This window comes from Ailuropoda melanoleuca, chromosome 6 (genome assembly GCF_002007445.2).
Source record: "Ailuropoda melanoleuca isolate Jingjing chromosome 6, ASM200744v2, whole genome shotgun sequence".
NCBI classification, from domain to species: domain Eukaryota; kingdom Metazoa; phylum Chordata; class Mammalia; order Carnivora; family Ursidae; genus Ailuropoda; species Ailuropoda melanoleuca.
Genome location: NC_048223.1, coordinates 103,249,325 through 103,262,264, shown reverse-complemented (window position 1 = coordinate 103,262,264; position 12,940 = coordinate 103,249,325). Strand labels below are relative to the sequence as shown.

At 42.8% G+C, this 12,940-nt stretch overlaps 1 protein-coding gene across 7 annotated transcripts in view; it reads left to right on the top strand.

The window, feature by feature from the left end:
- Positions 1-2,680: 2,680 nt before the first annotated feature.
- The window catches only part of ARMH3 (armadillo like helical domain containing 3), a 187,836-nt gene continuing 177,576 nt past the window's right edge, over positions 2,681-12,940 (top strand). For 2 of the 7 annotated variants that reach the window (XR_004626248.1, XM_034663164.1), the window contains exon 1: positions 2,685-2,903. The gene's annotated coding sequence lies outside the window, so the exon portion shown is untranslated. Of the gene's footprint in view, positions 2,904-12,940 lie in introns of all 7 variants that reach the window. The other 5 variants (XM_034663163.1, XM_034663165.1, XM_034663166.1 and 2 more) reach the window with 5 other exon arrangements.

Below are 12,940 nucleotides of genomic sequence, written 5' to 3'. Positions count from 1 at the left end.
ACACTCTTTGAAGACCAAGAAATAGGAAGCACAACTGTTTTAAGCAGGAACCATTTGGCTAGGATTTATGTGTTATGAATGAATTCTGACCATCCCTTCATTTTTGCTTTTTTTTTTTTAAGGATTTATTTATCCATTTCAGAGAGAGAGGGAGAGAGAGAGAATGAGTGGGAGGAGCAGAGGGAAAGGGAGAGAGAATCCCAAGCACAATCCCATGACGGTGAGGTCACAACCATGAGATCATGACCTGAGCCGAAACAAAGAGTTGGATGCTCAACTGTCTACGCCACCCAGGCACCCCCATCTTTGAATCTTTTGGCCCTGGAAGTCAAAGCCCCTGGAAGCCTCACCAAGTGGCCAAGCCCGGGTCACATGAACTCATTTACCTTGGTTACTCAGGGTCTGGTTTTCCACCAAGACTACCCAAAGAAAGAGGTTCCCAGAATAGGAGAGGAAGGGTTCAGGGCTGGATAACCAAACCAATATGACATTGGCCTTTAATTATCCCCATTTTTCAGGTAGGAAATTAAGATTTATTTCTTTATTTAAGTTTATTTATTTTTAGTAATCTCTACACCGAATGCGGAGCTTGAACTCATGCCCCAAGATCAAGAGTCACATACTCTTCTGGCTGAGCCACCCAGGCGCCCTGAAATTAAGGTTTAAACAGCTCAAGTAATTATCCAAAGTCAAACAGCAAGTAGGTAGCAGTCAGGATTTATTCCCACAGTGTTCCAGAGGTTGTGCTCTTACCTCTTCAGTGTATGGCCTTCTAAACTTAACTCTTGTCTGAATCTGTATTTAATTAACTTCCTGGACATAGACATGGACAGTGTATTATGTTGCTTCACCCTTATACCCTCTCCTCTATGACTTGACTTAGAGGAGGTGGATCTTCACCTTCCCCCAGGAAGCCTCCAGAGACTGACACAGAATTTTCCTTTCTCTGAATTTTCAGAGCTTTTATAACTTGAGCCTTCCTAAGCCTGATCTCGATAACTCATTGTCTGATATTTAAAACAGTTAATTGTATATCTATCTATCTTTCACTTTGTTATAACATAATCTCAGCATTGTATTAATAACTGTTATTTTTACTACTCCCAGAATTGGGTAATCAGTAGGTGCTCAACAAACATTTGTTAAAAGGAAATCAGGTATGGGGGTGCTTGAGTGGCTCAGTTGGTTAAGCGTCTGCCTTTGGCTCAGGTCATGATCTCAGGGTCCTGGGATGGAGCCCTAAGTCAGGCTCCCTGTGCAGTGGGGAATCTGCTTCTTCCTCTGCCTCTGCCCCTCCTCCCCGCTTGTACTCTCTCTCTCTCAAATAAATAAATAAATAAATAAATAAATAAATAAATAAAAGAATCTAAAAAAAGAAAGGAAATCAGGTATGGAAAGGGGTTTGTTCAGCTGGACAGGAGATTTCTAACTGGTGTTCAGGAACTATTGGGGTTTCCGTCAAGATACTTTCCTTTTGCTTCTTCCCACCCTTTCTAATATTCTATTAAGGTACACCTTTTTACCATAATCTCATAATACACTACTGTGTAAATAGACAAGAAAAAATAAAAATCTTCCAAAAAAGAACCTGAGCTAAGTCTTTAAGATCACTTTCCTGATAGATTTGTGTTTAAATTCTTCTTCACCTCTTACTAACTCTGGAGCATTAGGCAAGCTATCTAATTATACCTTTTTCTCACTTGTGAAGTATTTACTTCATAAAGTCATTATAAGGATTGAATAACTTGGGGTGCCTGGCTGGCTCAGGTGGTGGGGAACGTGACTCTTGATCTCTGGGCTGTAGGTTCAAGTCCCAAGTTTGGTGTAGAGATTACTTTCTTTAAGATTTTATTTACCTATTTGTCAGAGAGAGAGCAAGAGAGCACAAGCAGAGGGAGGGACAGGCAGAGGGAGAAGCAGGCTCGCTGCTAAGCAAGGAGCTCAATTCGGGAATCGATTCCAGGACGCAGGGATCATGACCTGAGCCAAAGGCAGGCACTTAACCGACTGAGCCACCCAGGCACCCCGGGTGTAGAGATCACTTAAAAATAAAATCTTAAAAAAAAAAAAGGATTGAATGATTTTATTCATTTATATGCACATGCAGGTGTGCCGACCCTGCACGTGTGTGCGTGCTGCGCGCGCGCGCGTGCGCGCGCACACGCACACACACACACTGCCCAGCCTTTTTTAATCTTCCATTTTGCATAGAGAAAACTGAGACTCAACAGAAGTTACCTGCCCAGTTAACACATGGTGCTTTACACACAGTAGGCACACAGTACATATTTATTGAATGGATCTGTTTCTTATTTTTCATTTACAAAGTTGCAATAAACATCCTGGAACATATACTTTTTTTTTTTTTTTAAGTAGGCTCACCACCCAGCGTGGAGCCCAATGCGGGGACTGAACTCAGGACACTGAGATCAAGATCTGAGCTGAGACAAAGACCGAGCTTAACTCACGGAGCCTGGCAGGTGCCCCATGGAACATATACATTTTTATTCCTAGAATGGAATTGCCCAGTTCAGATTCCAATGGATTTAAAAAGTGTATATGTATAACTCGCCTATATTTAAAAAAACTGCTATTGCAACTTGCATCCAGTAGACACTCAACAGATAGTTCTCTTGCTAATGTCTCTCTCGCGGTGCATTTCGGGAGTTGTAGTCCTTGTGATGCTTGCTGGGAACCGTGGTCTGAGCCTGCCTCAGGAAACGGGCGTGGACGTACCTATCACGCAGCGGGCTTTAGGACCCGGCGGGGCCCTGTGGGACTGGGGGAAGGGTCGGTGGAGGTCGGGAGCGCATCCGTGAGCCCAGAGGAGCGGCGGCGTCGGTGGCGTCGGGAGCGAGCGGGCCCGGGAGCGGCGCGGGTGGTGGTGGAGGAGCCAGGGGTCGGTAAGCGGCGCCGGCCCGGGCCGGTCCCCGAACCCGGCCAACCCCTGCAGCTCCTGCCGGACTAGGCCTTGGCCCCGAAGCGGCTCTAGGGGCGGGGCCTACGTTCGCCTAGGGGACGACGGTGGTGACGGGGGGAGAGGGAGAGAGGACAGCTGCTGAGGCGGGCTGCGGCTGCGTGCGGCTAGGAGGCTGGGCCTGTGCGGTGGAGCGGAGCGAGAAGCATTTTGCTCCTGCAGCGGCTGGTCCCCCTGACCTTCCGGTGCCTGTCGCGGCCTTCCCGCACTTCTCTGGGCCGTGTTGGCGGCCGAGATATTGACCTTTGACCCCAGCATGGGGCTGATCCCGACGCCTCAAGCAGCTTCCAGAGCCTCTCGCGCTCAGATTCTCGCCGCCCCAGGGAGGCCTGCAGCCCAGTCCAGCTCGGCCTTGGGATGAGGGCTTTGGGCAGGACCTCTGAGAAGGATTAGAGACAGGCCGGTCTCTTGAAGTCTTCAGTTGTCCTGGAAGGACCCTGTTTGCCCCTCTTTTCAGTCTCTGACCGATGGGCTTCAGCCCACCTTATACACAGAATCAGTGAAGCTGCCGTGTTTTCTTGGGGGTTAGTTGAAGCGAGCCTGGGAAACGAACCTGTTCCCAGGGAGGTGTGGGGAAGAATTAAGGAGAAAAAGCTGGTTCCCTGGGGAAGGAGAGCTATCAGAGGCTGAACCGAGGAGTGCTGCCTCTGGAGACTGGGGAAGTAGGAACTTGAGCCAGACTCGAAAAATGTTTCTGGATCATCAGACCCTCCCCAGTTCTTTCCAGAAAAAGTTTTGAGCTTAGTGAGAGCGGTTTCTCTGCTATTCTCAGCTCTCCGTGACTTTGTAAACCAGGGCAATTATGGTTTGTAAACCCTGTCCTTAGCACAAGTTAATTGAAAGTATTTTGGGTGTTTCTTCGGCTGGATCTGTGTGCACAGTATTTCCTATGTGAAAGCTTTTGGGATAGCAGATCAATCAGTCTAGAGAAAGGTGGGATCTTCTTGTTAGGATTGTAAAGGGGGAATCTCCATTCTTAGTCAATAGGGAAGCCTTTAAGACTTCTTCACCTATGTTTAGGTATTATAATTGACTCATTTGTTCAACATTTGTATAATATAATTTAAAAAAAACCCTTGAAAACGCAAAGTTGGAATCTCACATAGAGTTAGGTTCAAAAATCCATAAAATTTGGGGGAAAACAGCCAAATCACAAGCTGGTCCAGGATATATGAAGGTGAACTGTTTACTCAACACACATTTATTAAGTATGTACTATGTAACTGGCACTGGGGTTAGAAATAGGAGTATCTTTCTCAAGGACATCAGAGAAACATATTCGTATGAAAATTGTAGTGCTGTGTGTTACATATCCATATAAAGGAATTTATACAGTGTTAAGGGAATACTGCCATGTGTGGGAGAGTCAGGGATATTTTTGCAGGGAGGAGTTTCCGAGTTGGGTTTTGAAGGATGAGTAGGAGCTTGTACAAATAAGGCAAGGCATTCCAGTTGAGCACAGCATGCACAAAGGGATAGTGAAAGTGTGAAGAGAAAAAATAACATGATGTTTAAGTGTCGAAAATTTGTCCCAAAAATTTGGTGGGGAAATTGCCAGGAGGTCACACTAAAAGAGAGTGGGGAACCATTGTAGTTTTTTATGTTAGGGAGTGACAGAAGTGTGGATTAAAGTAATGAGAAATGAAGCAGTGAGACTAATTAGAGTTGTTGCAATTGACCGAGAGTCTGAATAAAGTGTGGCAGTGGGAATGAAGAGGAGGGGAATGGATTTTAGAAGTTATTTCTGAGACAGATGCAACATGACTTAGTGACTAGGGAGAGAGAGTAAGCTAAGGTTTCCAATTTGAATGGTGAATGGGAATTTCATTGACCAGGATATGGATTAGAAAAAGTAGAGCAGATTTTTTAACGGCTGGGGTGACTATGGAAAGCAGTATAAGGGAGATAGTCTGGTATGCTGAGATCAAGTTGCTTGTGAGGTTTGAACATGGAGATGTTAGTAGGCAGCTGGAAGTAAGGAGGCCCTGGTGAGCTTAATATCTTGGCAAAACTCTAGTAAGTGAGGGCAAATATGAAAAAATCCTGGGAAAAATAATGTTTATTTTTTTTGTTTATAAGGAATCAGAATAGTACTTCTTCCATTTAACAATGAGCTTCTCAAGGCAGGGACCATAATTTAGTAATTTTGGGACCCCTTTTTGTCTTATAGTATGGCTGTGCTATTATAAAGTCTGATAAATGTTAGTTATTAAGCCAGCAGGAAATCCATTTACTTTATAAGGTTGCAGTTACCTTTTGGGCTTTCTTTTAAGAAGATTATGGGAGTCTGAGAATTTTCATTTTATACTTAGGTGGTATTCATGAGGCTTGTATGGTTCAACAGGAAAGGAAATGAAGAAGCTATGAGTGACGTTGTGCTGCTTGAGGAAGTTCAGGGCTTGAACAGGAGAAAGACAGTAATAATTTACAGGAGGCTCCTGCTCATTGAGAAGAGGATCTTACAATGAATTCTCATTTTGGAAGATGTCAGAAAAACGTGATTTTCAATCAAAGTTGCCTGAAATCCTGTCAGTTTGGAGTTGGTTCCTCCTTATGAAGGTGCAGGTGCATTTCGACTTTGAAAGGGATGCTGAGGTAGTCATGTTTATTTAAACCTCTTCAGCTGTATTATTAGTTAGTGCAAGTAGGCAGACTCCATAGATTCTGTTGGGACTGGCTTGAATTCTCTTCTGTGAAGCTACTTCATCTCTAGTAGATGCAGACAGTGGCTGATACCTAGAGTAAGGATTGGGAAATTCCTGGTTTTGCCACTTAACTGCTTAGTCTTGGGAAAGTCCCTGAATTACTTCCACTTTCAAGTATAGGCTAAACACCCACTCTGAGATGAGCTCTGCCCAAGGACATACAAGATGAGGATGCCACCCTATAGTGGCTCTTGTACCTACTGAATAAGGCTGGTTCTGTCCTAGTAGTTAGAAAAATAGGGATGGTGCTTATCAGTGTCCTGAGTTGACTGACTTTTCTTGGATAGGGTGGGAATGTTGATATTATGGATATCAGTTTGGAGTTTCCAGAGAACTTTAACTGAATCTGGATTTTGAGTATTCTGTTAGTCAGTACCTGATTTTTTGCACTAATGGGTTATTCTGATAGGGAGAAGGGCTATCAGAGAGAAAGATCTAGTGGCTCTTTTACTTTGGGCAAAGTGAAATCCTCATTGTAAAGTCATGGTAATAGTACCTACTTTATCTGGTTGTTGTAAGGATTAAATACAGTATATTTAAAGCACTTAGAATAGTGCCAAGTATATAGTGAATATTCAGTAGTGTTATTTATTATATATCACCTCGATTGGGAGGCTGTGCTTGGAGGAATGAGTGATGAATTCCCTCTCCAGAGCTTAAGAAAAGTGATAGCATAAGGGGATGGTGGCCTATCCATAAAGGGAATTCAAAGAGGTGGCTTCATGAGTGCAGGCCTCATTCTGTTCTCATTTCAAAGATATGAGAGATTTGGAGTACCTAGCTTTAAAAATCTGTTAAAATAGAAAGATGTATATGCTTGTTTTAGAGCCAGTGTGGGGTGGAATTGAGGGAACCAGTGTCCCAAGCTATGAGATAAGCTGTGTCAGGGAATCATGTGAAACAGTAGGATGTGAATCCAGCAAGTAAACTAAATCCTTGGGCCTTCAGAAAGGAAGAGGTATGTTAGGAACTAGTTTGAGAAGTTAAGCATTAGGGTTTGGAAGTAGAAATACCCTGCCTTCTCTTAAATGCTTATAGTGCTAGTATTTACTTCCAGGGAGTGTATATGCCTTGCAGAAGAACTTAGGGAGCAGATAACCTCTGCCTAAGGATTAGACACACACACACACACACACACACACACACACACACACACACGCTTCTTGAGGAGCTAGGGGACTTGTAGGAGAGCCCGGGCAGGAGACTATATTTCTCGCTTCATAAACATATTGCTTCCTCTTGTGTATTGGGTGAATGGCCAGCGATCAGACAATGGTGGTATTTGACTCACAGCTTCTGGGCAGATAGGATTTTCATCTTCTTCACTAAGCATTGTGGATTACTATAGTCAGTGTGTCTTGTAGTGATTTTTCTCAGACGGACAAACTCGGCTAAGATCCTAAGGGAAGGGATGCCATTGGTGAGTTAATATGGGGAGAATGAGCTGGGAGTAGGTGAGCCTTGTTCTAGTGTCTTTTCTAGAGGTGACAAGTTTTATTCGTGATCTCAAAATTGTCTTATGTACAGATGCTCCTTTCAAAGCATTTGTTGAGTTTAAGGCTTTAATGAGTACTTCTCAAACTTTGGTGAGCCTCAGGATGACTTGGGGCAGGGTTTTGCAATCTCAGTGCTATTGATCTTTTGGGCCAGATGATTCTTTGTTGTGGGAACTGTCCAGTGCATTGTAGGATGTTTAGCAGCATCCCTGGCGTCTACCTAGTAGATGCCAGTAGCATCTCCTTTCCGAATTGTGACAGCAAAAAATGTCTCTGGGCATTGATGTTCCCTGGATGGCAAAATTGCCACAGTTGAGAACCACTGATCTGGGGCTTATTAACAATCTATTAACAATCTGAATGTCAACTGTCATTCATACATACATACATACATACATACATAAGAAAAAAAAACCCAACAAAAAACAAATGTAGACCCCTAGTGCTTATCTTGACAAGTCTGTTTCAGTAGTGGGGAAAGGGGGCTCAGGGATCTGTATTTTCAGGAGGCACCTCAGGCGGTTCTGCAACAATTGGTTGCAGCTCTGTGATGGGAAAGCATAATCTGTCCTAAGCTCAGGGCTGTACAGATTTATACTTGACTTACCTTCCGTTTCGTCTTTCTGTCTTACTGTATCTTTCCATTCATTATCAAATTTTGGTGGAGGATTATCCTCAGAGCAGTGGCTAAGCTCAAAATATTATCAGTTAAATCTTGTAGTGGATATTAGTGTGTTTCAGCTGTTTTTTTTTTTCAGTTACCATATTGAATACATCTATCAGCTTTACTAGACAGATTCCTCTCCAGTGTTTTCTTCCAAATTTTCTACCATTCTATTCATTTGTATATCATTTTACCGTTATCAATATTTATATACATATGCATGTGTCAGTCATGCTTGTGTATCTTTTACTATTTACGGTGGCACCTTTACCTACTGGCAGACTAGAGTGTTGAAACTCAAGATATCTGGACACCCCAAAGTTTGTTCATTAAGGTCAGTGAGTGTATACTCTTCCTCCTCACTCACCTGGAACCTGGTCGCAGTTTCTCTGTAGAGCCTCAGGTTTGTTTATGTGTAGATTATACCACTTCTGCCCACTCCTCTGCCTTTTGAGAGACAGTGTAGCATAGTGGTTAAGAAGAGGGACTCTAGGGGCGCCTGGGTGGTTCAGTCGTTGGGCATCTGCCTTCGGCTCAGGTCATGATCCCAGAGTCCTGGGATCGAGCCCCGCATCAGGCTCCCTGCTCAGTGGGAAGCCTGCTTCTCCCTCTCCCACTCGCCCAGCTTGTGTTCCCCCTCTCGCTGTGTCTCTCTCTGTCAAATAAATAAAATCTTAAAAAAAAAAAAAAAAAAGAAGAGGGACTCTAGGGACACCTGCATGGCTCAGTCAGTTAAGTGTTCAACTCTTTTTTTTTTTTTTTTAAGATATTTATTTAAGAGAGAGCGAGAGAGAGCATGAGAAGGGTGAGGGGCAAAGGGAGAAGCAGACTCCCTGCTGAGCATAGACCCTGATGCAGGGCTCAATCCTGGGACTCTGGGATCATGACCTGAGCTGAAGGCAGACACTTAATCGACTGAGCCACCCAGGTGCCCCGGTGTTTGACTCTTGACTGGCTTGGTGCTGAGTGTGGAGTCTGCTTGGGATTCTCTCTCTTCTCCATCTGCTCTTCCCGCTCATGTGCATTCTCGCTCTCTCTAAATAAATAAATAAATAAATAAATAAAAACTTCAAAACAAGAACAGCTCTAACATGTGGCCGTCTGGGTTTGAGTCCCTACTCTCATGTTGGCAATTTTTTTAGAACCACGTTATGCTTTAGTTTTCTTATTGTAAAGTTCCTGGATCATAGGTCTGTGAGGATAAAACCAATTAATGTATATGAAATGGTTAGAACAGTGCCTGGTGCATAGTAAGTGCTAAGCAAGTGTTAACTCTATTTTTGTTTTTAAGATTTTATTTATTTGAGAGAGAGAGGGAGAGTGTGCAAGTGTGCAAACGGGGGTGGGTGGCAAGGGAGAGGGATAAGCAGATTGCATGCTCAGTGCTCATGCTTAGAGCTGAACATGAGCCCATCAGGGGCTCGATCCCACAACCCTGGGAACATGACCTGAGCCTAAATGGAGAGCCACCCACGTGCCCCTAATTGTTATTTTTGATTGGTATCCTGAGTGTACAAGTCAGGATCCCTACTAGCCTCTGTTCTAGTGTTCTGCATGGGTGCTGTTAATTTTCATATATGTATGAATGCACTGGTTTTTTTTTTTTTTTTTTTTTTAGATTGAGGGTTAGTTTACATAATGTAAGGTGTACAACTTGATGAATTTTTTTTACACTTGTACACATTTGTGTGACCTCTACTCCAATCAAGATAGAGCATGTTTTCAGCATCTAAGAAGGCTTCCTTGTGCTACTTCCCACTCGTCTCCCCACCAGGGTAACCATTATTTCAGCCTCGGTAACTATACATTAATTTTGCTGTCTTTGAACTTCATATAATTGGAATAATTTGTTGGTACTTTTTTCTTTCGGAGGTTTTTATTCAGCATCTGTGAAATTTATCAATAGTTTCAATAATTTGTTCTTTTAAGTTTCTGGGTTAAAAAAACTCATTCTGGGGCACCTGGGTGGCTCAGTCGTTAAGTATCTGCCTTCGGCTCAGGGTGTGATCCCAGCGTTCTGGGATCGAGCCCCACATCAGGCTCCCCCACTGGGAGCCAGCTTCTTCCTCTCCCACTCCCGCTGCTTGTGTTCCCTCTCTCGCTGGCTGTCTCTCTCTGTGTCAAATAAATAAATAAAATCTTAAAAAAAAACCTCATTCTGGGTAGTACTTAATTATATGAAAATGTTATAATCTTCGTACTCTGCCAATGGGCATTTGAATTCTCTTTATGTAAGAAGAAAACTCACACAAACACGAAATGCCCCTTCACAAAACTTTACAACGACATTTCAAAAAGGGAATGTTTATACTATAATCTAGGGACTCTGGCATTTCTGTTTCTTTTTTTTTTTTTTTTAAAGATTTTGTTTATTTGACAGAAAGAGAGAGACAGCCAGTGAGAGATGGAACACAAGCAGGGTGAGTGGGAGAGGAAGAAGCAGGCTCCCAGCAGAGCAGGGAGCCCCATGCGGGGCTCGATCCCAGGACCCTGAGATCATGCCCTGAGCCGAAGGCAGACGCCTAACGACTGAGCCACCCAGGCGCCCCTGGCATTTCTGTTTCTTGAACATGCCAAGTATTTTCAAGTCTTGGAGCCTTTGCATTTGCCATTCCCTCTATCTGAAACACTTTTCCTGAGACTTTCACATGGCTGTTTCTTCTCTCTTATTCTGATCTGCCACATATCACTTGTCATAGAGGCCTACTTTAATCTCCCAGTCTAATGTAGTTCCCTTAGATAATTTGTCTTCAAGGTACTTATCACTGTCTCAACTTGTTTGTTGTCTTTCCCCCTCTAGAATGAAAACTCTTCTGAAAGCAGAACTCTTGTCTGTCTTGTTCACTGCTGTATCCCTAGTGCTTAACACCTAAAAGGTGCTCAATGAGTACCGGTGGAGTGAATGAATGCCTGATCTGTGCGTGATTTCTTTCTAGATGATGGGCACACTTGTTTTTATTCATTTTCTTTCTTCCTTTCTTTCTTTTTCTTTCTTTCTCCTTTCCTTTTTTTAATTTTCTTCTCCTTTTTCTTTTCTTATGTACTGGGTGAAATGTTTTAGGATGTTTACCTCAGTGTCTACCTATAGTGTTTTGGAGCCTGCCTCGACAGTGAAGAGAGGGTGATACTTGCTAATGATCCATTACCAGTATGAACCTAGAGCCACAGGCCATTAAATTTGGAAGCCTATAGAGCGCTATTCCATGGTTTTTAAAAATTCCCTGGTTTATTGAGATATAATTTATGTATTATGGAGATTATGATTGATATATAACATTGGTATATAACTTTAAGGTATACAATGTGATGATTTGGTAACACATGAAATGATTACCATGATAAGGTTAGTGAACACATTCATCCATCACCTCACATAAGCATATTCATATTGTTGCAAATGGCAGGATTTCCTTCCTTTTTGTGGTTGAATAATATTCCATTGTATGTATATACCACATTTTCTTTATCTGTTCATCCATTGACAAATACTTAGGTTGTTGCCAAATCTTGGCGATTGTGAATAATGCTGCAGTGAACATTGGGCTGCAGATATCTCTTTAAGACAGTGATTTTGTTTCCCTTAGATACATACACAGAAGTGGGACTGCTGGATCATATCATAGTTTTATTTTTAATGTTTTGAGGAACTTCTATATTGTTTTCTGTAGTGGCTGTACCAATTTACATTCCCAGCAGTGCACAGAGGTTCCCTTTTCTGCATATCCTTGCCACTGTTTCTTTTTACAGATTGGCAAACTGAAGCCCAGGAAAGGAAAGAAAACTAAAGGTTATATATGAGTGTATAAGAATTGGAACTAAACGGGGCGCCTGGGCGGCACAGCGGTTAAGCGTCTGCCTCCGGCTCAGGGCGTGATCCTGGCGTTCTGGGATCAAGCCCCACATCAGGCTCCTCTGCTAGGAGCCTGCTTCTTCCTCTCACACTCCCCCTGCTGTGTACCCTCTCTCACTGGCTGTCTCTCTGTCAAATAAATAAATAAAAATAAAATCTTAAAAAAAAAAAAAAGAATTGGGACTAAAACCCAAGACGTTTTGTTTTTAGATTTTTTCCAGTTTTATTGACATACATCAGTGTATAAGGTGTATAGCATGAGGGGCGCCTGAGTGGCACAGCGGTTAAGCGTCTGCCTTCGGCTCAGGGCGTGATCCCGGTGTTATGGGATCGGGCCCCACATCAGGCTCCTCTGCTATGAGCCTGCTTCTTCCTCTCCCACTCCCCCTGCTTGTGTTCCCTCTCTCGCTGGCTGTCTCTGTCTCTGTCGAATAAATAAATAAAATCTTTAAAAAAAAAAAAGGTGTATAGCATGATGGTTTATATACGTATATTGTGAATTGATTACCTCAGTAGGTTTTGTTAACATCCATCATCTCATATAGATACAATATCAAGACTTTTGGTAGATTAACTATTAACTCTCTGGAAATTAGAATGGATTTCTAATAAATTAACTTTCTGATACTAGAGTTGGCATATATTGTGTTCAAGAAGACAGTAAATGAATAGCTAACTATAACTAGCATTTCTTGCATATTACACATTGGAAGAGTTTGGCTTTAGGTTTTAAAATCTTGGGGCACCTGGGTGGCTCAGTTGGTTAAGCATCTACCTTTGGCTCAGGTCACGGTCCCAGGGTCCTGGGATTGAGCCCCACAGCAGGCTCTCTGCTCAGCCTGCTTTTCCCTCTCCCTCTGCATGCTGCCCACCCCCACACCCCACGCTTGTGCTCTCTCTCTCTTAAAAAAATAAAAATAAAATCTTGATACTTGGTTATTTTATCCTTAAGGGATGTGAAGTGATGTGCATTTAAGACGTTTGTGGCTGGATTGCCTAAAGATACTCTTAAAAAGTTGTATGACTTGAGTCTTTCAGAGAGAAGTTGTGTTGCAGGTCATGGGACCAGCAGTCCCTGAGGTTTAGGAATAAAAGACTAAATTGATTTACCATTGGGTTGGGGGGATTTGAAACCATTCCTAAGTTTGATGGTAGGTGAAATTAGTATTGATATGTTGCCTGATTCTCTTTTTTTTTTTTTTTTTAAGATTTTATTTATTTATTTGACAGAGAGAGAGACAGCCAGCG